The sequence below is a fragment of the Alligator mississippiensis genome, chromosome 8 (genome assembly GCF_030867095.1).
Source record: "Alligator mississippiensis isolate rAllMis1 chromosome 8, rAllMis1, whole genome shotgun sequence".
Lineage (NCBI taxonomy): Eukaryota > Metazoa > Chordata > Crocodylia > Alligatoridae > Alligator > Alligator mississippiensis.
In genome coordinates, this window is record NC_081831.1 from 71475229 (window position 1) to 71498676 (window position 23448).

At 42.9% G+C, this 23448-nt stretch overlaps 1 protein-coding gene across 4 annotated transcripts in view; it reads right to left on the minus strand.

Annotated features, from left to right (window-relative positions):
- The window catches only part of GRIA3 (glutamate ionotropic receptor AMPA type subunit 3), a 216799-nt gene that overhangs the window by 89171 nt on the left and 104180 nt on the right, over positions 1 to 23448 (minus strand). The gene's annotated exons all lie outside the window — the stretch shown is intronic.

A 23448-nucleotide genomic window follows, 5' to 3' on the forward strand; every position in this document is an offset into this window, starting at 1 on the left:
ACATCAGGGAGTAGTGGTGGCTGGCTGCCAGAGTCACCTGCCACCCTGTGCTGCCACTCCGTGTGCGGTCGCTGCTCCGGGACCAGCCGCCCCTACCCCCCCACTCCGGGACCAGCCGCCACTCCGGTTTCAAAAGTCCAGAATTTTCAAATTTCCAGCAGGTGCTCGGTCCTGAGCACACTGGATTTATGAGGTTATACTGTATTTGAATCCCCAGGTGTAGCAATTCATATAAGCCTTGGCAGCTCATACTTTTTGCCATAGAGCTCCCTAGCTCACTCCCTTGTAATTCAGCCCATAGGGCAGCTGTTACACAACTGGGTTGTGTGTGTAACAAGGTCTCCGTAGAAGTTGTGCTTTGGCAATGCTAGACACAATGTCGCTTCCTCTTTTGTATGGAGCTAGCCTCACATCTTCACCAGCAAAACTAAAACTGTGGGGGCCCAGAGGTGCCTTTGCAATGACACTTGTACAATTATGTAGTCTTCAGATTATAACCCCAGTTGTAAAAGTGCGGGCCCCCCACCCATGTAGGCTTCACGTAGAATTGGGTCCTGCAACAATTGCAAATCAGCAAACAATTCTGCTGACTGAGACAGGATAGAGTTCAGCTACCTCGCTCTTGGCTGGATTATACTAACAAGCATGAAAAGTAGGAAACGTTTCTATTTGATATTGTATTCAGCAGATAGAGAAATGAACAGAGACAGGAATGAGCTCCGTTGGGTAAAAAGGTGCCGTTTTCTGGGACACTTGTCAGAGTAGAATTGTGCTCCATGTGGAAATATCTAGCCTACCACATTATCCAAACCCTCCGACTTCTCCCTGGATGACAGATAAAGAATCCAGATGCCACTCTCTTGAAGACATCTTTCCAACAACACCACTTATCTCCTTGATAAGCTCAACTGACATTTGAGTTGATGGCTTTAGATATACTGCTGAGTCTGTTACAATACTTGATTAAATTATTAAGTTCCCGATTGCCTCTTTGGGTTGCCTTGTCCTTAATAGATGCCATTTCTTTTAAATTCACATTTAATTCTGAGGAATTTGCATACTTCCAGCAGTTCAAAAATAAATTGCCGCTCAGGTCCTCTTGAGAACTGTATGTACACTCTGTTGGTAGAAAGCATCTGCTTTTTTACACTCACATTTGTTTTCTATGGAAATGTGTGTGCTTCCCTTAGATCCATCTGGCATGCATGCTATTTGCATACTGAATACTCTGTATGTTTGAGTCTTACATTAAAAGGGGTGATTTACTTTTAAAAGGTTAGAGGTAAAGGATTTTAGCCCTGTAAATCTTCACTATTCTTCACCATTCAAACCTTAGTAATGAATGAATCTTTTTTTCTCCTAAAAATGTGCATATTTCCTGAGAGAGAATACCACAGGGGATTAAGGGCCAGATTCTGCCCTTGCAAGTGAACATGGGGCTCCTGTTGCTATCAATAAAAATACAGCAAATAGGTGTGTAGGAACCGTTAGACTCACTCATGGCAATTGAGCAAGTCTCTTAACAGTGATTGGAAAGAGTTATACTGAATCAGTGTCTAAAGAAAGGTTCAGCTGCTAGATTCAAGTCTTAGTTTTAAAGCATTTCCCAGAAGAAAGCTTCTAGCACATATGCTCCAAGATCCCCAAACCTGTTCAAGTTTAATTACTGAATTACTGGATTTCACTGAATCCAAGATCACTTCAAATTTAACATGACGCCCTAATACATGGAAAATTATTCATTTGTCATAACTGTCCATGTATAAAATCTAATTATCGGAGGGGTGTCTTAAATTCGTACCCACCACTGGTGCATCAGGGAAAGCAGCAGCAGAGGGGAGAGTGGTGGGTGGTAAATGGCAGGAGGGCAGGCAGCCTGGCCCTAACGGTCTGGCCTGTCATACCCCCTCTGCCACTTCCCCGGCCTATGCTCCCAGCGCCCCAGTCCCCGCTAACATATCTCCCCCCCGGTGTCTGCCCCCCCACCCCCAGCCACTTATCTCACCCTATCACTGCATACCCTATGGGATACAGAGCACATTGTGGCCAGGTGGCAGTGGCAGCTCTGGCCTCAGCCCAGGGCAAGTAGCAGCTATGTCTGTGACTCTGGTTCTGGCCCCACACCCAGCCCCAGCCAGGCAGCAGGGGCAGTGGGAGCTCTGGCCCCAGCCTGTGGCAGGCAGTCCTCCATGATGAATGGGGCAAAAAAACCCTCATCTTAGGAAATACGGTAGATCTTACTAATGCTTCTTAAAATTCAATTCATATGGCACCCTAAAAGCTGAGCAACCATAACCCGCCCCCCAGCAAACAGTTCAGCAATATGAATAGAAAGAGGAGTTGCTGGATTAGTGAGCATAGCAGAACCAATCAGCCACATCAGTGTTACTCCTGTGGGAGTGAAAGAATGGATAACCCTTTTCAGATGAAGGAAAGCAGCAGTCTAACAAATAAATCTCATCAACCACTTATATTGTGCAGCTTATATAACAAGTGGGATATTGAATAGTAGCACTGAATAGAATGCTAGGATTACAGGACAAGGATTTCGCCGAACTACATGTCTTGGGCAAGTTTCACTTCCGAGACTTAATATTGCTTTCACCTTGACTGAAAGAAAAGCTTATAAGATTTTATACTGAACAAAGGAGGAAAAGAAATGGTTAGAAACGATCATGAATAATTCAGACTTCTGATTCGACGTCATTTTTATCTTCTAGATAAAAAGCTTATATTGTCTGGTTTAATGTAGACTAGCCATAACGTTACAATTTTTAAATTAACCCTTAAAATGTCACTAGTTAATGAGTAGAACGTCTAATAGGGTCACCATTAAAAAAAAATCCTTGGCTTTAGAATAAGAGTCTCAAGTTTATTGGCCTGTACTAGATGTTCTTAATACTGGGTGGATTATGGGATTACATTTGTTGTCAGAGATTAGATCAACCTGGAAAAATTGTAGTTTACTTCCTTGCTTGGGGAAAATGCCATTTGCTTATTATTATTATCAGTTACCATGGTAATCAGCAAGCAAGTCGATTTTGTGCCCAGGCTTTTAAATTTTTATGGCCATTTTGCAAGACTGGACTGCACTGATTAGGTAAATTTGTTCCATTCGTCCCAGGTTAAATTGTTACAAAGCCACTTGACATTTTTCGAGCATTAATGATGAAAAAGCATTTACTTTTGATATGCGGCTGCACAAATTAGCTTGGGTTAAGGGAGTATTATCGTTATAAAGAAAATTCTCAATGAAAAGACTCTCTCTTTGCAGGGTAGTGGCTCTCTTCACACCACGTACCTCCTCTCATGGAGTATGTTTATACACCAAAATAAATGTACTATATGGTAGGATGCCTATACCACGTGGTATTACATGTATCACACTAGCTAGCAAGGGTTATAGTAGCAGTGACAATGCAGTGGCATGGGTTTTAGCACATGTTAGCAACTACTATACAATTCCTCACAAACTCTGGTTGCTAATACAACCTGATGCCAGTGTTATCTCACTCTTCATGGTTATCATTACCAGTGCTAGCTAGACTCAGATTGCACAAGTATGCTGGCTCATTTTAAAGTCATGCCTTCACACCATAAACTCTCTTCTAGGAGTCTATCTTTGTTAGGATCACAGCAAGCTCCACTCACATTTTATTCACTGAATAAAGCACAGTGAACCTGGAAAATCTCCTAGAATTACCAGTACAATGGCTTGCTTAAAAATTTGCATAATCTTTAAAACACCCATTGGGGTGTGACAATCGAGAGGACACTACTATATTATTTCCTTGACATAAATGTACACTGGCCAAGAACAGTGATGAACAGCAAACTAGCAAGCCCAGCTAATGTCTATTTAGATTTTGTCTAAAATTGGATTCATTGCAGTCTAGTCATTTCAGCGTGTTCGACAATATTATTTATCCCCCTTTCCTTAAAAATAAAAAGTGAAAACTAAAAGCAGGCCACGAAAGGATAGAAAACTGTTGTATTCTGTCAGACTGCCTGCTTTAAAGGTCATAATTCAGATATTTATAAGACTATTATATCTTTGTATCAGATAAAATACTGAAGATGACAAGCAGTGTTGCTACAAAAGAAGGCCTAAAGATTTTTCCTGTGGTCTTCATAAGTGACAACTCATAGGAATACACCACTTAAAAAGAGTGACAGCCAGAGATGTGCTCTCTTGTAACACATCTTTCCATTTCTATTCAGCTAGGGAACAATGAGGGCATTTAACTTTTGTACTAGTGTTACCCAGATGCTAAAAAAGAAGAATTAAAAGGCGATTGACCTTCCTAGAGCTTCCAATTTTAAGACATAATAAAAATTAATGAGTTTGGTATCAAGGAATTTTCATTGTGAAATTGTGCGTAATAAATAATAATAGAGATGAAGCTATCCCAATCCTGAAATGATTTGCACATGTTTAAATACGGGAGTATTCACACTTTGTTTCAAGCTATATCTCTGAGGATTTTGGTATGGGTACCTAAGTCCATAAGACCTTGTGTTAGAAATAGTACATGGTACGACTTTACCAATACCCGAGACAGGTAATAAGAAGCACTTGAATGGCATTTTTCCTTCTGAAAGTCCTATGTAAATTTAAGTAATATTGTCACAATGCCTTTTAGTACCAAGCATACATAATGAGGGCCAAATTTTCCAAAAAGCGCAAGACAGGTTTGTTGATTCAGGTGTGGAGTTGACTGGGCCACTCAGACGTGACTACCTGACTTTGATGTCAATATTGATTGCCCGTTACGGTGACTTTTGACACAACAGAGGGTCCCTGCTATTTCTAGGTTGGCAATAACTGTTTATCAAGCCAAGTGAGTTGTGGGACACCCCACCCTGCTCTGTTCTCCTCGGGTTGGCCAAGGGAAGGTTTAGTACAAAAGCGTGCTATTTAGGGGCTCCAAATAGACCGAGCCTTGTCCACATAGGTGGAATGTGAACGATGTATTTGTGATCCAAGAGAGGTTTTTCCATTTGCTGACTGAGGAGGGGTTTTTCACTTCCTCTGGAACTGTCCATAGGGATCATCTGGTGGGAAATGAAAATGTTAGGGCAATCTAAACAGAGGAGCAGGCATATTTTTCTTCCAATATACTATGGCTACTGAGTCTGGCAAGATATAGGGCCCTGATCTGGGTATTAGTGAGATTGCACTTGGGTGGTGGCTCTTAGGTTGTAAAATGTAAGTATCTTGCTTTAATTTCCTTGTCTCAGTCCCCTTACTCAAAGCTTGAATTTTGCTTTGGGTGCAAGCTGGGGATGCTTGAGTGAATGGCTTAAGTTAAAGCCTCCTTCATACGTGGACTTAATTCTACCTGACACTGGATGAAATGGTTGAGGAGTTATAGCGTCTCAAGCAGCATCTCATGTGGTCTATAGCAGGGCTGTTCAACTTCCAAGTAGCCAGAGGCTATGCATTTCTCCAACAGCTTCTGAACTGGAAATATGCTTTTGTCTCAAGATGAAGCCTCCCTCAAGGATTCTGAATATGTATTTTATGCTGGACCATCTTTGACTATACAGCCCAACAGATATCAGGCATTTCTCCCTCTATGTTTCCTCCCCCTATGTTCACCACCAACGAGAGGTTTATAGATTCATAGATTCATAGATGTTAGGGTCGGAAGGGACCTCAATAGATCATCGAGTCCGACCCCCTGCATAAGCAGGAAAGAGTGCTGGGTCTAGATGACCCCAGCTAGATGCTTATCTAACCTCCTCTTGAAGACCCCCAGGGTAGGGGAGAGCACCACCTCCCTTGGGAGCCCGTTCCAGACCTTGGCCACTCCAACTGTGAAGAAGTTCTTCCTAATGTCCAGTCTAAATCTGCTCTCTGCTAGCTTGTGGCCATTATTTCTTGTAACCCCCGGGGGCGCCTTGGTGAATAAATACTCACCAATTCCCTTCTGTGCCCCCGTGATGAACTTATAGCAGCCACAAGGTCGCCTCTCAACCTTCTCTTGCGGAGGCTGAAAAGATCCAGTTTCTCTAGTCTCTCCTCATAGGGCTTGGTCTGCAGGCCCTTAACCATACGAGTGGCCCTTCTCTGGACTCTCTCCAGGTTATCCGCATCCTTCTTGAATTGTGGCGCCCAGAATTGCACGCAGTACTCCAACTGCGGTCTGACCAGCGCCCGATAGAGGGGAAGTATCACCTCCTTGGACCTATTCGTCATGCATCTGCTGATGCACGATAAAGTGCCATTGGCTTATCTGATGGCTTCGTCACACTGCCGGCTCATGTTCATCTTGGAGTCCACTAGGACTCCAAGATCCCTTTCCACCTCTGTGCCACCCAGCAGGTCATTCCCTAGGCTGTAGGTGTGCTGGACATTTTTCCTCCCTAGGTGCAGCACTTTGCATTTCTCCTTGTTGAACTGCATTCTGTTGTTTTCTGTCCACTTGTCCAACCTGTCCAGATCTGCTTGCAGCTGTTCCCTGCCCTCCGGCGTGTCTACATCCCCCCATAGCTTTGTGTCATCTGCAAACTTGGACAGAGTACATTTGACTCCCTCGTCCAAGTTGCTGATGAAGACATTAAAGAGTATCGGTCCAAGGACCGAGCCCTGCGGGACCCCACTGCCCACACCCTTCCAGGTCGAAACCGACCCATCCACCATGACTCTCTGGGTGCGACCCTCCAGCCAATTCGCCACCCACTGGACTGTGCAGTCATCCAAGTCACAGCCTCTTAACTTGTTCACCAGTATGGGGTGGGATACCGTATCGAAGGCCTTCCTGAAGTCTAAGTATACGACATCCACCCCTCCTCCTGTGTCCAGGCGTTTCGTAACCTGGTCATAGAAAGAGACTAGATTGGTCAGGCGCGATCTGCCTGCCACGAACCCGTGCTGATTTCCCCTCAGCATAATTTGCCCTGCCGGGCTCTCACAAATGTGAGCCTGGATAATTTTTTCAAAGACTTTGCCAAGGATGGAGGTGAGACTGACAGGTCTATAGTTGCCCAGGTCCTCCTTCCTCCCCTTTTTGAAAATGGGGACCACGTTGGCCCTTTTCCAGTCCTCTGGAACTTGGCCCGTGCGCCACGAGCGTTCGAATATTCCCGCCAGTGGCTCTGCAATGATGTCGGCCAGTGCCTTCAGCACCCTCGGATGGAGCCCATCCGGGCCTGCCGACTTAAAGGCATCCAGTTCTTCCAAATGACTCTGCACCACCGCAGGATCTACGCATGGCAGTCTGGTGCCTTGCTGCTGCCTCTCTACAACCCCAGTGAGAGACTTGTCGTGCCCCTCGCTTAGGAACACTGAGGCAAAGAACTCATTGAGGAGTTCAGCCTTGTCCCCCCTATCTGTTGCCAATTGTTTCTGCCCATTTAGCAGGGGTCCTATTCCTCCCTGGGCCTTCCTTTTACTCCCTATATAGCTAAAAAACAATTTCTTGTTGTCTTTTACTTGGGTTGCCATCCTGCGCTCCATGGTAGCTTTGGCCCGTCTAACTGCCTCCCTACAAGCACGAGCAGAGGAGGTATATTCATCTTTGGTGATCTCTCCCTGTTTCCACATTTTATGTGCTCCCCTTTTGTCCCTTAGGCTGCTCTGGATTTCTCTGGTCAGCCAGGGAAGCCTCCTGGCCCCTTTCCCTCTTTTGCCTCGCTCAGGGATCGTCTTGTTTTGTGCTCGAAGGATCATTTCCTTAAGGCACAGCCACCCTTCTTGGGCTCCCATCTCTTCAAATCTCCTACTCTGCAGTGCGTCCTTGACTAATCACCTGAGTTCATTGAGATCAGCTTTCCTAAAGTCTAGCACTTTCACCCTACTAGTTACCTTACCCACTCGCCGTCTTATGGTGAATTCTATTATTAGGTGATCACTGTCCCCCAGATGGCTACCGATCTGGAGGTCCACTACTATGTCATCCCCTGTTGCCAATACCAGATCCAGTATGGCATTCCCCCTAGTGGGACCGTGTACCTCCTGAGTCAGGTGGAGGTCCTGTACAAAGGTTAGAAACCTGCGTGAGTGGTGGGACTTTGCTGTCTGTGACTCCCAGCAGATGTCCGGGTAGTTTAGGTCCCCCATGACTACCGCCTCTTTAGCTTTTATGGTTTCCGAGATTTGCCTCAGGAGCCCCGCATCTCTTTCTTCCCCTTGGTGTGGGGGTCTGTAGCAGACCCCTACCACCAAATCCCTTTCTCCTTGCCCCCCATGTAGCCTAACCCACAATCCTTCTACTTCCTCATCCTTGGATTCTGTCTTGATGAGGGTTGATGTATATTGCTCACTGACATAGAGCGCAACCCCTCCCCCTTAGGTTAGATTTCTAAAGGAAGCAGCACAGGCTGAAGCACAGTGGCAGCAATATGTCCCAAATGAAAAGACGACACGTGACATGTCTTTGCTTTCAGTGAGAAGAAACTATTTCCATAGTCCATGTATTGCCATGCCTCATACACTGGAACAAATACTAACCCTAAAATCACTGGGGTATAGCTACCAAAAGCCATTTATTTCCCCCAATTAAATGGGTTAATGGAATTAGAATCTAGCCTCCAGGGATTTTGAGAGTCCAATAAGGTAACCAATATTTTACGTATACTAGTAACTTGAGTATATTAGATACTTGAATTTAATATTAAAGGAGGATTCTATTAAATACTAAAATTTAGATCCTAAACACATATGCTTTGTCACAGACATAAATAACTACATACATTGATGAGATTAATTCATGAACTGTTTTGGAGATACAGTGTCCATGAGGAAGTGTCACAAATATGCAGGCTTTCCCAATAATCAGATTTTGTATTTTCATCTACTATACGAGGTATCTGAAAGTTAACATAAAAATCCGCAGACTCTTTTTTCCATGTAGTTAAGGATCTATGGATTTTGCCTGTATGCCTCTGCTGCCTCACATATACTTGTCATTCTGCCTCAGAACTGAAATCCTACCTTTTTACACTGTAAAAAGTTTTGGATGCAAAACATGTACCTTAAGTCTCCTTTAAAGCAACCCAACATCACAGATATTTAAATTATATGGATCTGAGGATTCATAATTTCTCAATGACATGTATTAAGTATAGAGCCCTTTAAAAGACAGCACTTCTTCCACTACTGTAATATTGATAGTTACTATAACATATTACTTTATATTCTTACTAGGTGTATGAAAATCACAGGGCAGAATTTAACTCTTACTGGATGCATCTACACGAGCTGCTTTACTGCACAGTAGCAGTACATTCACATGTGCACATGCTTACTGTGCAGTAAATGATGCTACGCATGTGTAAATCTGCTAACTGTAAATGCAAGTAGCAAATTTACTTGAGAGTAGTTACTGTGCAGTAACACACGTGTAGACACCAACTGGGAGCAAATTTGCTCCCAGTCAGCCCTGCCATTGGGGGGGCAGCTTGAGGCTAGCTCCAGGGCTCCGGCTGGGTTCCTCTCCTGCCCCAGGACTGGGCTGGCTCTTTGGCAGCCCCAGCCTCAGGCCCTTAAAAGTCTGCAGGCATTTTTAGCTCTGAGGCACATGCAGGCAGCCTGAGGCCACTCCAGGCCTGTGTTTCTTTGGACAGGATGCAGGCTAGCTGCACCAACCTGCCTGCACCTGGAACTGCTGCCTAGCATTGCAGTGCCACACAGCTTCTAGGCCTGTGCCGAGCAGGCCTGCAGGGTGCCCCAGGACCCAGGCTGCAGCTATGTTGTGTGCGGCAGCACGGGTGGCCTGCCTGAGTCCCTGCTCTGGCCTGGCACCCATGGTGACGTGTCACCAGGTGAGGGCCCCTTGGCCCTCTAGCAGCCCATCCCACTGAGCATCCTGGCTGCAGCCTCCACCAGCAGCTTGGGAAGCCTGGGCCAGAGCTTGCCCCAATAGCTCCGCAGCCTCAGCCTCAGCCCCAAGGCATAGCCAGCTATGTCATTGCTGGCTGCCAGCAAAGTCAGCTCCTCCCTGGGGAGGGGCCCCTGGCTGGGTTCCTGTACATCACACCCTACCTTCCAAGGACACTGCCTGGAGCCACATGCCATCACCACCAAGCAGAGCCACCAGCCACACCAGCCCAAGCCACATAGTAAGCCCCGCACTGAGGGGGAAGGCCCTCCAGCCCCTGCCCGTTCCCCCTCCTCTCCCCGCCCCAGCCCAACCGCTCCAGGTTTCCCCCCAACAGTGTGCAGGGAGGTGGGAGACACTGCAAAACTTTATTGAGCAGCCTGTGCCCTGGCAGCTGGGTGGGCATGGGCCTCTCACATGCTGGGGAATGCATCAAACATAATGGTGATATTCTCCTTGGCTGTGGGAGGCAGAGACATGTAGCATAGCCACAGGTAGCCCTCCAGGTGGCACTGGAGGCTGTGGAGCAGCCCAGGCAGTAGCAATGTGTAGGGGGTGCATGGGGGTGCCCATGCACCCCCTGAGAGCAGTGGTGCACCCCCTGACAGGCACCCCCAGGGGCAGATGTGGGCTGCTGGCAGCTGCAGCCAGAGCCTGGAGCTCCTCCCAGTAATGACAGGGGCCTATCACAGGGATGCAGGAAGTGGCAGTAGTTTGGTGCTAAGAGCATGTGTAGATGTCTGCCTGGGAGCATTTACTCACAAGTAGTTTACTTGCAAGTGATCTCAAATCAAATGCACGGGTAGACATGCCCACTGGGAAAATTTAGCATTTGACAATAGAGTGCAGGTATTTATTTATCTGCACTAATAAAAACCTTATACCTCTAAGATAAGTGATGGCTGTGTATTTTGGTCCTTCTAAGTTAAGAAGAGAGCAACATCTGAAAGCCATGTTGCTTTTTCTTGTCATTCCTTCTTACTAATAGCATCTTTTCCTGTAACTTTGCTGACATTTGCTGACTGAAGGGGATGCAATGCAAGGTGCATCTGATGATGTCTTCATAAAAGTTTTTACCTGAAACTGTTTAGAAAAAAATTACAGTCTGAATCACAGGTTTTGAGGGCACATTATGTTTTCTCATTTTCTTTCAATTTGGTGTGATGTTTTCTGGAAATGTACTGTGCTTTAAAATGTTCTTCTTGTTTATGTTCCACTGCCTTCTTGTTGGAACGTAACAATATAACCAGGTTAACTAAACCAGCTGCACTCTTTTTCTTAAAGAATACACTCTACTCCCAAAACATCAGGCCCTTGCAGAGACAGAAATGAAAAGATTTACAGCCCTTTGCAGCTGACATTTATGATCACAACTGTTTACTCTTCAAGCCAAGCAGAATTCTTTAACTAACTCTCTTTTAAATGAAGATCTTTTCTTGTCTGGATGGATGAGAACAAAAAAAAAAGAAAGGAGTTGTATCTCTCAGCATTGCGTGCACCTCCACAAACCATGTCCTTCAGAACAAAGACCTTGAAGCCAAAAAATCAATCCGAAACAAAAGCTACCCTTCACCACTCAAAGCCATTCCACACAAACCAAGATCAGAGTCAGGCATTTATTACAATGCATGACACAATTCTTTACCAGGACATGAAAAAGCTAATCAAAAGGACAGCCACACAGATTGTGTTGGAGACACATCTTTGTTCCTTTTGCTGCAAAGGGATTCTCAAGAGTAAACCGTCACTCCTACAGGCAAGTCCAATGGGACCAAGAGCATGTGTACTGTCTATATGTTTTTGTCACTGCATTTTTTATTAGTAAGCCCTTTAACTTTACAAGGGTAAATAATAAATTAAATAAAATGCCAACTGTATTATGAAGGTGTCCTACCAGCACCATAACTAAGCTTACAATGAATTTTTCACTTCAAGAGGAAGGTAAGTCCTTTAATTAAACATGTCCATCCCCAGCAGTTATCTCAGAAACAAACACACACTTTAATGCCCCAGGTGCTTTCCACAGAGACTAGATCATCCTTTGTAGAATCCCAAAAGATTGAAAGATCACTCAGTTTTGAAAATTCAAATGTTTTCTGTGAGCTGCATAACATCATATTCTCAAATTCACCAACTTAAACTTTCTCACAGGGTTCAAGTCTACAGAAAAACATAGAATATGCCAATTTCTGGGCATTTCAAATCGCAATAAGTTACTGGGCTTGGTCATCCTAACTGGTTTATTCTCCATTTTGGTGGCCAGCAGAACATTACGTCTCTCCAGAGGAAATTTGCCCCTTGGCTCCATAGCTTACCTGTTCTGTTTTCCTCTCTCCTTCTTGCCTAGAGAGGAAAGGTGCTCCGCTGACTATGGGCAACAGCACAGACCCCTGCTGTAAAATTGATGAGAATGTGCCTGAGAAATTTGAGTCATCTGTTTAAAGGAAATTGCATGCATGGGATATGCCCTCAGCACACATGTAAAACAGCTTCTCAGACATCTGAGAATACCAAAAAGATATCCATGTGATTTATTTTTTCCACCTTGTATTCACATAGGATTTTAGGGAACTCGTAAGCACTTCTACCCCATTATGATCTCACAAGGAGAGCTTACTGCTGACATTTATCACTCCCTCTGGGAATGTACCTTTTAGCATTAAGTCCATTTGCAAGAGAAAGACTTATTGCTTCACTACTCTGACGCTGGGTCTCTACTGACAACTCCGCTTTTCTCCATTTTTCCTGGGAATCCAAAATAAGCTGAATTCTTGATAGCTGCCAAAAGAGTGAACTTGTGGGTAAACAGCAGATGCTTTGCAGTGAGACAGGACAAAATAAGCCAGTACTTATCGGTCAACTGTCTGCCGGTTAGACTGGAAAAGCAGAGCTCACGCGCATGTCCATTTTGGCAGTATTACCTCCCTGTCTCTCCAGCAATAACTAGGAGCTCATCTCCCTCGTTGCACTGGGCAGCCAGTTCTTGTCCCAGTGACCGGGCACCTCGGTCCTTTGCTGAAAGGTCCAGTCATGATGCTTTCACATGCTCTGTTTTCCTTTGCTGCCTGTCATTAAAAGCTAATGTCCAGTTGAGATATTCCACTACATCTCCAAGGTAACTCCATTCACTTGCTGATGGTTCTTGATGATTTTTTTATACTAACCCAGATTTGTCTATGTGGGCAAGGAGAGAAATTTACTCCTTCAGTCTAAGTATCTCACAGTACAATGGGGAGGGATAAAAGCCATGCATATTTTTCATAAAAATAATACAGAAGTTCTCCTCCCTTTAAGAATCCACAAAGCAGGATCTCGCCTTCCCTCCCTCACCCCAGAGCCCAGGGAAGATCGTGCGCCTCCCTTCAGCACAAAGTGTCTGCTTTCACATGTGCGTTCCTCCTCCACATTAATTGCTTCCTTGTTCTAATCATAGAAGGCCAGACTTGGCCTCGCAGCCTGGAGGCAGAACCTTTTGTATGACGGAGCCAAGTTAGGGGGTGAGCAGTCAGTCTATGCTGCAAAATGTCCCCAAAAGATGGCTGCAGCTTTCTGAGAGGCCATGCAATTGCAAGACAGCTCTCATCCATCGCTGCATAGCTCTCTTCCCCAGGAAGCAGCCTATTGATCAAATGCCTATACAGTTGGAGCTCTCTATTAGCATCAACTGCATTAGCACAGTATGCAGCCCTGTCTTCGAAGGGTTGAAGAAAAACAAAAGGTTTGTCAAAACTAGGAGTCACCGGGACTAGATCTTTGTTTAAGGCATCTTTCAGTGTGCAGAAAGGCATTTCATTCTGTTCAGGGCAGATGATCTTTTCTGGACTGTCCCTTTGATACAGAGCAGCGATGGGAGCTGCTAGGGAGGTCTAGTGGGATATTATTTCACAGGATAGAGGCCTTAATAAATGACTAATGGAAGATTTCATATATAAATCCCCCAAACTAACCCTGCCATTCCAACAAGGGATTGGGCCTATTTTTTGATTTGGGGAGTTCACTAGTCCTTAACTCTTTCCTTCGCAGGTTCTGATTTTCTGCGGCTGCCTCCTGCCACCCCTACTTTACACTTTTCCACCTGTATATTCAAGGTCCTTACTTCTGCAGGCAAGCAAGGACCCTTCTGATCAAAAAACATGTTCTTTTTGGTCAGCTAAAATACAAATGTTATCAGTACATACAAGGTAAACCTCTCCATTCCCTTTAACAGCTGATCAACCACATGCTGAACAGCAGCCAAAGCCTCCTTAGACCAAAAGGTAAAACTAATTCAAAAAAGCCCTATGCAGTCGAGGCCGAGTACAGATTTAACCTATCACCCGAGTCCAAAGGTGCTTGCCAGTAACTGTCAGTGAGGGCTGTGGTGGTAAGGCAACAATGCCCCACTTTGGAGCTTGCCTAGACTCTTTTTAGTCCTAAGTATGGGACAAACGTGAACAGTGCTAACATGAAGCACTTTGCATTCTGCACAGGTTTTGATCAAGCCATCTGTCTGAAGTAGCTGCGCCACTGATTAGACCTACAGGTGGTTTGACTGATGAAATCCCCCACTGTTTCACGATGTCTGTGATTTCTTTTTTTCAGAACCCACATAATTTGCCCCAGCATGTGAGGGAAACATGCAATGGGATGTGAGATGTGGGCAGAAAGGTGAGTGAGCCCAGGTTTCCTGGAGAAGACCTGCTGCCCTTCCCCAATCTTGCTGTGCAGCAGTCAAGTAAAGAAAGGCAGTGATCCCAGCACAGAGCAATTTCTGTTTCTGCTACCAGGTCTACCAAGGGATCTTCCTCCTTTTCTTCTCACTGTTCACACTGTTAAGACTGTCAGAGCACAGTCTCATAATATTTACATATTACTCCCTGCAACAATAAGACAATGTTAGCTTGATGACCTTAAAGGGCCCACTTCAGGCAGCTTATTTTTCCACAGTGGAATAAGTAAGCACCATAGCCTACATGTATGAGCAGTTGTCATAGCAAGCCATACCCTTCTCCTGAGCTGTGGCTGGGCTGTCCAAGGACTTGGGTTTTTCTTACCTAATTGATTCCCAGCTCCTGCAGGGTTCTCATGCACTGGTATCACAATAGGCTTCTGCTCACTGCCAGAGCTGTACAATTTAGTCTCCAGAAGACTAAATGCTTTAGTATAACTAAAATATTTTTAGGGCTTAATATAGTCCAGGTCAAACTTTTTGGCTTGCAATATGCATTACTTCAGATTAGATCACCTAATAGTTCCTTGTAGCCTTAAACTTCATGGAACTATGTTGAAAGACTCTGTTGGTTCTGAATAATGCAGGCCACACTGCACAACCAACACCTGGCTCTTCTTGTGATCCAGTGAAGAAATTAATTCCTTCAGTCCTAGGAGCTCCCAATACAAAGGTGAGCAGGTAAATCAAGTCATACATTTTTCAGAAAAGCTATTCAGAAATGTCCTGCTTTCCCTGCACGTTCCATTAGAATTACAAGGCAAATTCTGTATTCACAGCATGGGTTCTTCGATTTGAATGCGGGTCCTTGGAAAGAGAATTCTTCTTATATAAAGCTTTCCTGTATTCAGCAACCATGTCAGGATCACTTCAAACTATTATTTGGATATAACCCAGAAGTGTCGCAGTAATTCAGTCCCAGTGCTCACACAAGAATCTTTTGAAAGGGGGTTTGTAATGCAGAGAATTGCCTTCAAGCAGGCTGAAAAACACTGAACTGCAGCCACCCTTTCTTCCTTTTAAACATTTACTTTCATTTTTTAAGGCCTTATGAAATTAAAAATACAGTGCAACCTCCTATAGGGAAGACAATTTTATAGCACTTCACTGTAAATGGAGGTTCACTATAACTGGAATTATACACAATCTTTTCTTCTCAATACATTAAAGGCGTTTTAAAGGTTTATTCTACTTTATCATAAACAGAGCTCTGTAGTATCTGAGTTCCCTGTATAACTGGGTGTATAAAACCTGAACCAGGAGAAATTATGAAGAGTTAATTCATTTTTATTAGATTTTTATACTGCAATGTAGACTTTTTACTCATGGGGATAGTAAAATTACAGCCTTGTTTTCCCTTAACTGTTCTTTTCTTTACAGTTTCTTGGGAGGTAAAGGAATATTGGCTATTTTTAAGGGATCATGCCTATCACTGATCATTCTGTCCATGAGTATATTTTGAAGGAACTGACTTCCAATAGCAAATACTCAAACAAGCTTGCTGATATAACAAGTTATGAATGTAGCAATTTGGGATTTTTCCTTCCCTCTGGTAGCACATGATTTCCTCTTAAATTCTTATGCTATTTTCATTCTTAAAGTTCACCAAGCAAGTTGGCTGCTGAATAAACTGCAAGTCACACAGCCCACATTGTTTGCTACACCTGCATGAAAAAGGGAGTTGCTTAGGTGAGGACATAAAGGGCCTGATTCTCTTCTCACTCAGAATACGTCATTGTACACATGCAGCCACCCGATGAAGTCAATGTTAAACTGGGGTACATTAGGAAAGTATCATGGGCATGAATGTAGATAGACTGAGGATGATAGACTTGCAAAAATGCAGCATTTAGTTGAACACTTTCTACTGCTTTGCATCAGCAGAGCTGCACCTCTACTCCAGACACTATACACACTGGTTGTTAAATACCTCCATTGTTCTCCGAACTATGAAAGCTGAGACAAGTCCTGGCCCTGAAGAGCGTACTATTTAAAATTTACTGTGCTAATGCTCCAGAAAACTCACATGGGAACTTCATGGGCCTTTGGGGTTTGAATAGGACTGGTGGTGTCTCTTCCTCTCCTGCATATCTAATGCTGTTGTACAGCAGCGAAGCAATGTGTCCTGACTTGGGCATTGGCAAGGAAAGACATAAGGCCTCTACAGCTTTGCTTCTACTGAGTTAGGGTGCCCCCCTTATAAAGGAGCTTATGGAGGTACCAGCACTCTCATGCTGCCCCTAGTTATGTATATCATCTGTCTGCACAGGGGTATTACACTATTACTGTTCATTTTTTATTCTGTGTTTCTTTCTTCTCTCCGCTGGTTCAACTGAAGTTGTCTCCCTGATGGTTGCCTTGGAAACTAATTAAGGAGAGACTTTGGGTGGAAGCAGAGTTTCAAGCATTAAACTCTATTTGAGAGAGAGATGCAGAAATTAAAGCAATGCCTGAAAAGATGAAAGGGTTTATCCTTTATTTTGCAAAGAAAGAACTACATTAACTGTTAGGACGGTAACAATGCAGCATCTTATGCAACACTGGTTTTTAAAGAGAAGTGAGCAAGGGATTTAAATCTAGCCTGGTTCAAAGTGGTAAAAGTGACGTGAAAAAGGTTCTCAGTGCAAATAGGGATGGTGAGATAACCACACACATTGATTCAAATAAAACTGAACAGATCATTTTTTGAGCAAGTTCCAGGCATCCATCCTGCTCTCTCCTTCTCTTTTTTATTTAATATTACCTTAAAACAAGTCTTGCGAATTTTGTTAATAAAAGAAACCACCAAGACAGCCACAAAGATCCAAACCTTCTTTCTTTAGACCATACACTATCCTAAAGTATCAGTACAGCTTCTCTTCTACTATCCGACCTGAGCACCTCCAGCAATCTGAGCGTATCTTAATGGCCCTCTTAGCCCTTGGTCTTTCTACCGCGGCTGCCAGCAAGGGGAACAATTAGTGCCAACTACTGAACTAGTTTGTACAATGTAGATACTGTTTAAATAATAACACATGCAAAAAGACTTGCTGACAGTACTTGGCAAGAACAGCCACAAATGAACATTTGATTTCTGAGCTTTAGAAAGGAAGCAAAACATGACTAGTCGTACAACAAATGAAAAAGATCGTTTTTCTAGATACCTATTAATTGAAGTTCAAAGCAAATAGTTCTAGCTTTCTTTCAAAAAATGCATTGTCAACCATCCAAATTCAAGCTAATTCTATTCATTCCAGCTAATTCAAGAACACTATATGATTTCCCTACTTACCCCGCTGCCACAACAAAAGATTTTGGCCCAAAATGCATACAATTAATTTACACCATTATCTATATGAATATACCTATCTCATTGCACATACACACATATAATATGTACCATGGTAAAAATATGCAAAAGATCAAAAGCGGGTGGATACACGTGTGTGTATTTGTGGCTGATTAACCATAAATGATAAGTGTGAATCCAGGGCAGAATAATTCAAGGTCTTACCAGAGACCAGATTTTGGAGCAGGGCAAAAGATTTTTTGTTGGAGCTGATCTACTATTAGAGGTACTGAATATGTGGGGGCCCGAGGGCCCTGGCCCTCCTCAGGCAGAGGGCTGTCACCTGAAATGCATAAAACTTTTCACACATCCCTCATCTTGGACCCCCAGCAAAAATAAAAGTCAGCCCCCTTGTCTACTGTACAGCAGAATGTATGCTTATGATGCTGAAATTATTTTAATAGTATCATTATTAATCATGTAATTAATGCTCTGAACTGTGATTTTACTGGCCTTTGAGTCATTTTATTTCAGAATCTGTTAAAATCCAAGTGAGCTTAATCACTCTGCTGTACAAATAATTCTGATTGTTAAGTCCTTGTCATTTTGAATCTGGGAAATCTTATGAGAACTACATGGTGTCCCTTAAAAAAAAATTAACATTTACAAGCTAGGCAATCCATCCCACGGGAATGTCTGAATGGTTTAATATGTTCGTAGAATTATTCTGGTCTGAAAAGAGCGTTTCCTTCTCCATAGCTCAGTACCACGTCTGCAGTTTCATTTTTAGTTTAGTTCCTGGTCGCTTCAGGCCCTTCAGGCATATATGGCTATAGCCACTGGTGCTCATGCATGCTTCACTCAATTTTGCCAATATTGCTAGCTAATGTCATGAAGAGTGGTGACCTCAGGGGCGCATTTACATGTGAACATTAAAGTGATGCAATAAACTCCGGTGCTTATGGCATACGTTTATTGATCCCAGGCATACGTTTGCATGTGTGCCTGGGATCACAGCATGCTGAGCAGGGTTGAAGCAGTGCCCAGGGGGGCAGCCTGCCAGTCCAGGGCTGCTCCCCCCAGCTCAACGTGCTGCAGAGAGGCTGGCTGGGACATGAGGGTACTTCAGTGTGGGGCTAGCCAGCAGGCAGTCCATGCACTGAAACATCCTTGTGCCCCAGCTAGCCCGGGCAGTGTCTACAACTGCTCTGCTGCATTTTTTACACTGCTGCAGGATAGTACTTGTATTTGCAAGTGGTATCTTGCTGTGGTGTAAAATAGTTTACTTCAGCCTAATAGAGGGTGCATGTGTAGACACATGATGTATAATGCACAACTAATTAGCCTACTGTGCAGTGAACATCTCATACAGACGATCCCCAGGTGATTCCCATTTCCCGTCATGGGAGATCTCAAGTCCAGTTTGTTTTTTTCAAGGCAGAAACCAACACAATGTTTGCGGATTCCTGTTCTCCCTTCCTATTTCCCAAATGGACTTAAGGGTGTTTGGACTGGTATAATCTGTGTTGGGGAAACAACAGGTTGTTTCTTGGTAATCTCAGATTCCAATTTAAATACTAGATTTTCTCAATACTCAGAACACCTGATGAGCAAACGTCTGACATTTCAAATTTGTAGCTCACTGGGAACATGTAAATTGGTTTTTTTTCAGTCACTACATGACTAAATATATATATAGATTAGATATTCCCTCAGTGCCTCATGCTGAAACTCACTGAAACCCTTTCCCTGGCAAACCAAGGCCTACAGAGGACAACATCCTGGAAGGTGACCACTCTGTGGCAGAGCCTGTACCAGTGCCCCAGGGCTCTGTGATTCCTATGAGAAATCTGATCCTCAATGGGGGAAAAGAAAAAAGCAGTCTGAGAATACCCAGTCTCTCAGCACCTTACACTTAATATACCAGTTTGCTTGTTTGCAAGCTGTCAGTGCTTCTGGGAGAATGCAGACATGCCAGTACAGTAATTTAGCTTTACAGTGTAACACATCCGACTTAAAGCACATATGATGTGCAATGTGAAAACAGAACAATCTTTGCACGTGGACTTTTCTTCTCTCTTTTTTTTTTTAATGAGCATTAACTGTGCAACACGAATACTAATTTGTTGTTCTTTATTTTGCAAATGCCATAAATCCAAACGTCCATGCATTTCACTGAAGGCTTTTTAAACTATTACAGGGATGGCTGTATCAAAATATTGTAGGCCATCTTCTTAATCTCCAAATTTCAGACTCACAAGTCAAATCATGTTATATACTTCCACTGAACAGAGTTCAGTCAATCAGATCCCCCTTGTTGCTCCTGTGGACACTTCGCTTGAAGGCTTTTCAGCAATTTGACCATCATTTTAAAATGTTGTGCATTATGTTCTATGCTGCAGTATTACTTACGTTTTGTTCACAGATGCCTCCATTCAATACTGAGATTGCCCTGGAGCCTAAGCCTTATGATTTTGTCTGGAGATAGTCTCCTTTTGATGAACAACATATATTCTCTGGAATAAACAAGCCTTTTGTACTGTTTCACCATTCTGACCCTGAGCGGAGTTTCTACCTCCTTATTTTTCCTTAGGGGATTTGTTTCTAAATGGACACAAAGCCACTTTAGTCTGAAATGCAACTTGCTATCTTGGGAATAAAAAAACAAACAAACATATTTCTGAACCCAAAGATTTGTCTCTAAATATAGAGTCTAATTCTAAAAGCGAATGCTGTTCCCAGAACAAGATGCCTTTCTGTTCATGAAAAACAAAATTGCATATCTATCTGCGAAAGAACATTGGAGCATGTTAGCATCAAGGGACATGGAGAGATGGGAGGTTATTAATGTTGCAGAGGAGCAATTTTTGATATCAGTAAGTGTAAGAAGCAACTAGATGATTAAATTAGATATAACGTTATCAAATAAGGAGGGAAATGGGCCTCTCTCCTCTCTGGGTTTCATAGATAAAGGAGTGATCCCCCAGGCTAAATCTTAACGATAATTTGAAAAACAATTATTTTCATTTAATAAACTCATGCATGGCAGGGAGAATTTTGGATACTGAATGTGACTAGTAAATTTCATTTTTAAAAGATAAAATTGTACAAAATCCCTGGGACTTGGGATGTTCACTATGGGGTCATTTGTAAGTAGGTCAGTTAACAAAATAGCACAGGTCACATACTTTTGATCAACTAATATATTGGAATAAATCTCTTTATAAATATTGTCGCTTAACCTCTCTTACACAGTTTTTCCAGCTGCAAACTACAGCCAACATAATCTGACAGAGAAGTTGGGTGCTTTACAAAATTACTCCAGCCCCTATGACTTAAAGTGCCATTTACGTTTAAAATATGAATATGTCACACGTGTCACATCTCAGTGAGATTCAAAAGGGCTAGTTTTCAAAAATCAGCTGCCAGTTTAACTGAAAGTGCACATCCTGTTGATGTGACTGCAGTACATGCTGCTGATATTATATCAGTTAATCTGCAGCAGGTGTTGCTTAAAGTATATTCTGAGACCAAGATATTAAAAAGCAACAAGAGATTCTGGGGGGACTCAACTGAACGGGGGTTAAGTTTTGGAGGAAGTGTGCCAGGCAAATCCTGAAAATTTGGTTCCTTTAAGATTAACATTTATGCTGGGCACTCCGATTCTTAATGTGTATTGGCCTGCGTCTATTCTAAGAGTACCGCGATTATCACTCATCAGCATTAACAGTCTTAATGCCCTATATGTGTGTGTGTATACACATACATATACAACTATACATGTGTCTATATACACACACACAGATATATACACACACACACACACACGCATATATATATATACACACACACACACATATATATATATACCTCTGTATAGTTGTATATGTATGTGTACACACACACACAAACACATACGTATATAGGGTATTACAACTGTTAATATTGATGAGTGATAATTGTGGTACTCTTAGAATATATGCAGGCCAATACACATTAAGAAGTTGAGTGTGTGTGTGTGTGTGTATACACACACACTCAACTTCTTAATGTGTATATATACACACACACACACATACACACACACACACATATACAGAGGGAGAGAGAGAGAATTGTATATGTATAGTTGTATGTGGGGGTGTGTGCATGCATGCATGTGTGTGTGTGTGTACACACACACACACGCATGCACAGATATATAAATTCAACAGCAAGTGCTCAATTTACTCATATTCCAGTGTCTGTTCAGTTCACTTTTTGGCAGAAAACACTTTTAACACTATTAAACAGAAAAAAACTCTGAACTGCAATATGCAGATCCAAAGTTATCTTTTCCCACAGCGGCGTACTATCAGCAAACTGCAGTTGTCTCCAAGGAGGACATCTTACGATCCCCTTGAGTATCTCAGCTGGAGAGATCTAAGGGTTCTTGGAATTTTTGTAAGATTTTTATTAACTTTATGACAAGATAAGGAGCTAATTTGAAAAGACAAAATAAAAGCCTTAAAATGAATTGTTCTATAGTCAGCCCACGGGTATACCAATATTGCCTTTTACCTGTAGAAAACAATGCCATTGTTCTTGAGTCTTGGACCAGAAAACTCTCTAGTAGTGGCTGTCTATACATATTTTTTTCACAAGGTATCATGATACAGGACACAAACCTGCAATTCTTACTCAAGTAAATGGTCCCAGTGAAGTCAGGTAGTGGGGGGAATACTTGTGGATTCGTGCTATACATAGATATATATTTATCTTCAATGTTGCTGTTATTTTAAAGATATAGTAAATGCCGGAATATTTATCAAAAAGGTGTTTGGTTTGCTTTGCTAACTGGATTGTTTCCTTTCATGATCAGATTACTCAAGATCTAGTTTTAGCCACAATTCTGCATGTGCGTGCACACACACACTCGCAAGTAATTTTACACTCAAGTAGTTCTGTAGAATCAAGTGGAGTTACTCACATATGCAATGGTACCTATGTCCCATTAGATATCTGCAGAATCTAGGCCATAATACATATTGTAAAATGGTTAACTAGTTAGTCATATTCTGAGCTACTGCATTACTTAAAACTATAGATTCATGATTAATAGATCAATAGATGGAAATCTGAATCAAATGTTTAATGAAAAACATAACACCAGCAGATTTGAAGTCAGTGCCTTTGCAGGAGAAAACAGATTATCAATCCATTTTGCTCGAGGTTTGGGATAACACGCAGCTATCATTTTGACCACTGGAGTGGTCCTCTGTATTTTTTCTCATTACAAATCAATAGAGAATGAAAGAGGCGAATGGATGTGGGGTTAAGAAGTTTGAAAAAAAAGGGCCTGCCCTCATCAGAGGCTGGGCCCAAAGTTCATTCATGATTCACACTTGGCTCCACTTGGTGCCTGCGGCACTTTCAGGCTGCGTTATGGTGCTTCAAGTAAGAACTCAAGTACGTGAAAGAAAGAAATCCCCAAGCATCCCATGTTCTGCTCTGTGCATCTCCCAGTGATAGGAGACCAGAGGACCAAAAGCAGATCCATGTTCATATTACTATATTTTTTGTATTACCATAGTGCAGAAGAGGCACACACCACCCAGGACCCCATTGTCCTAATGTGGTACAACTAAAGCATTCCCTGGATAAGCAGG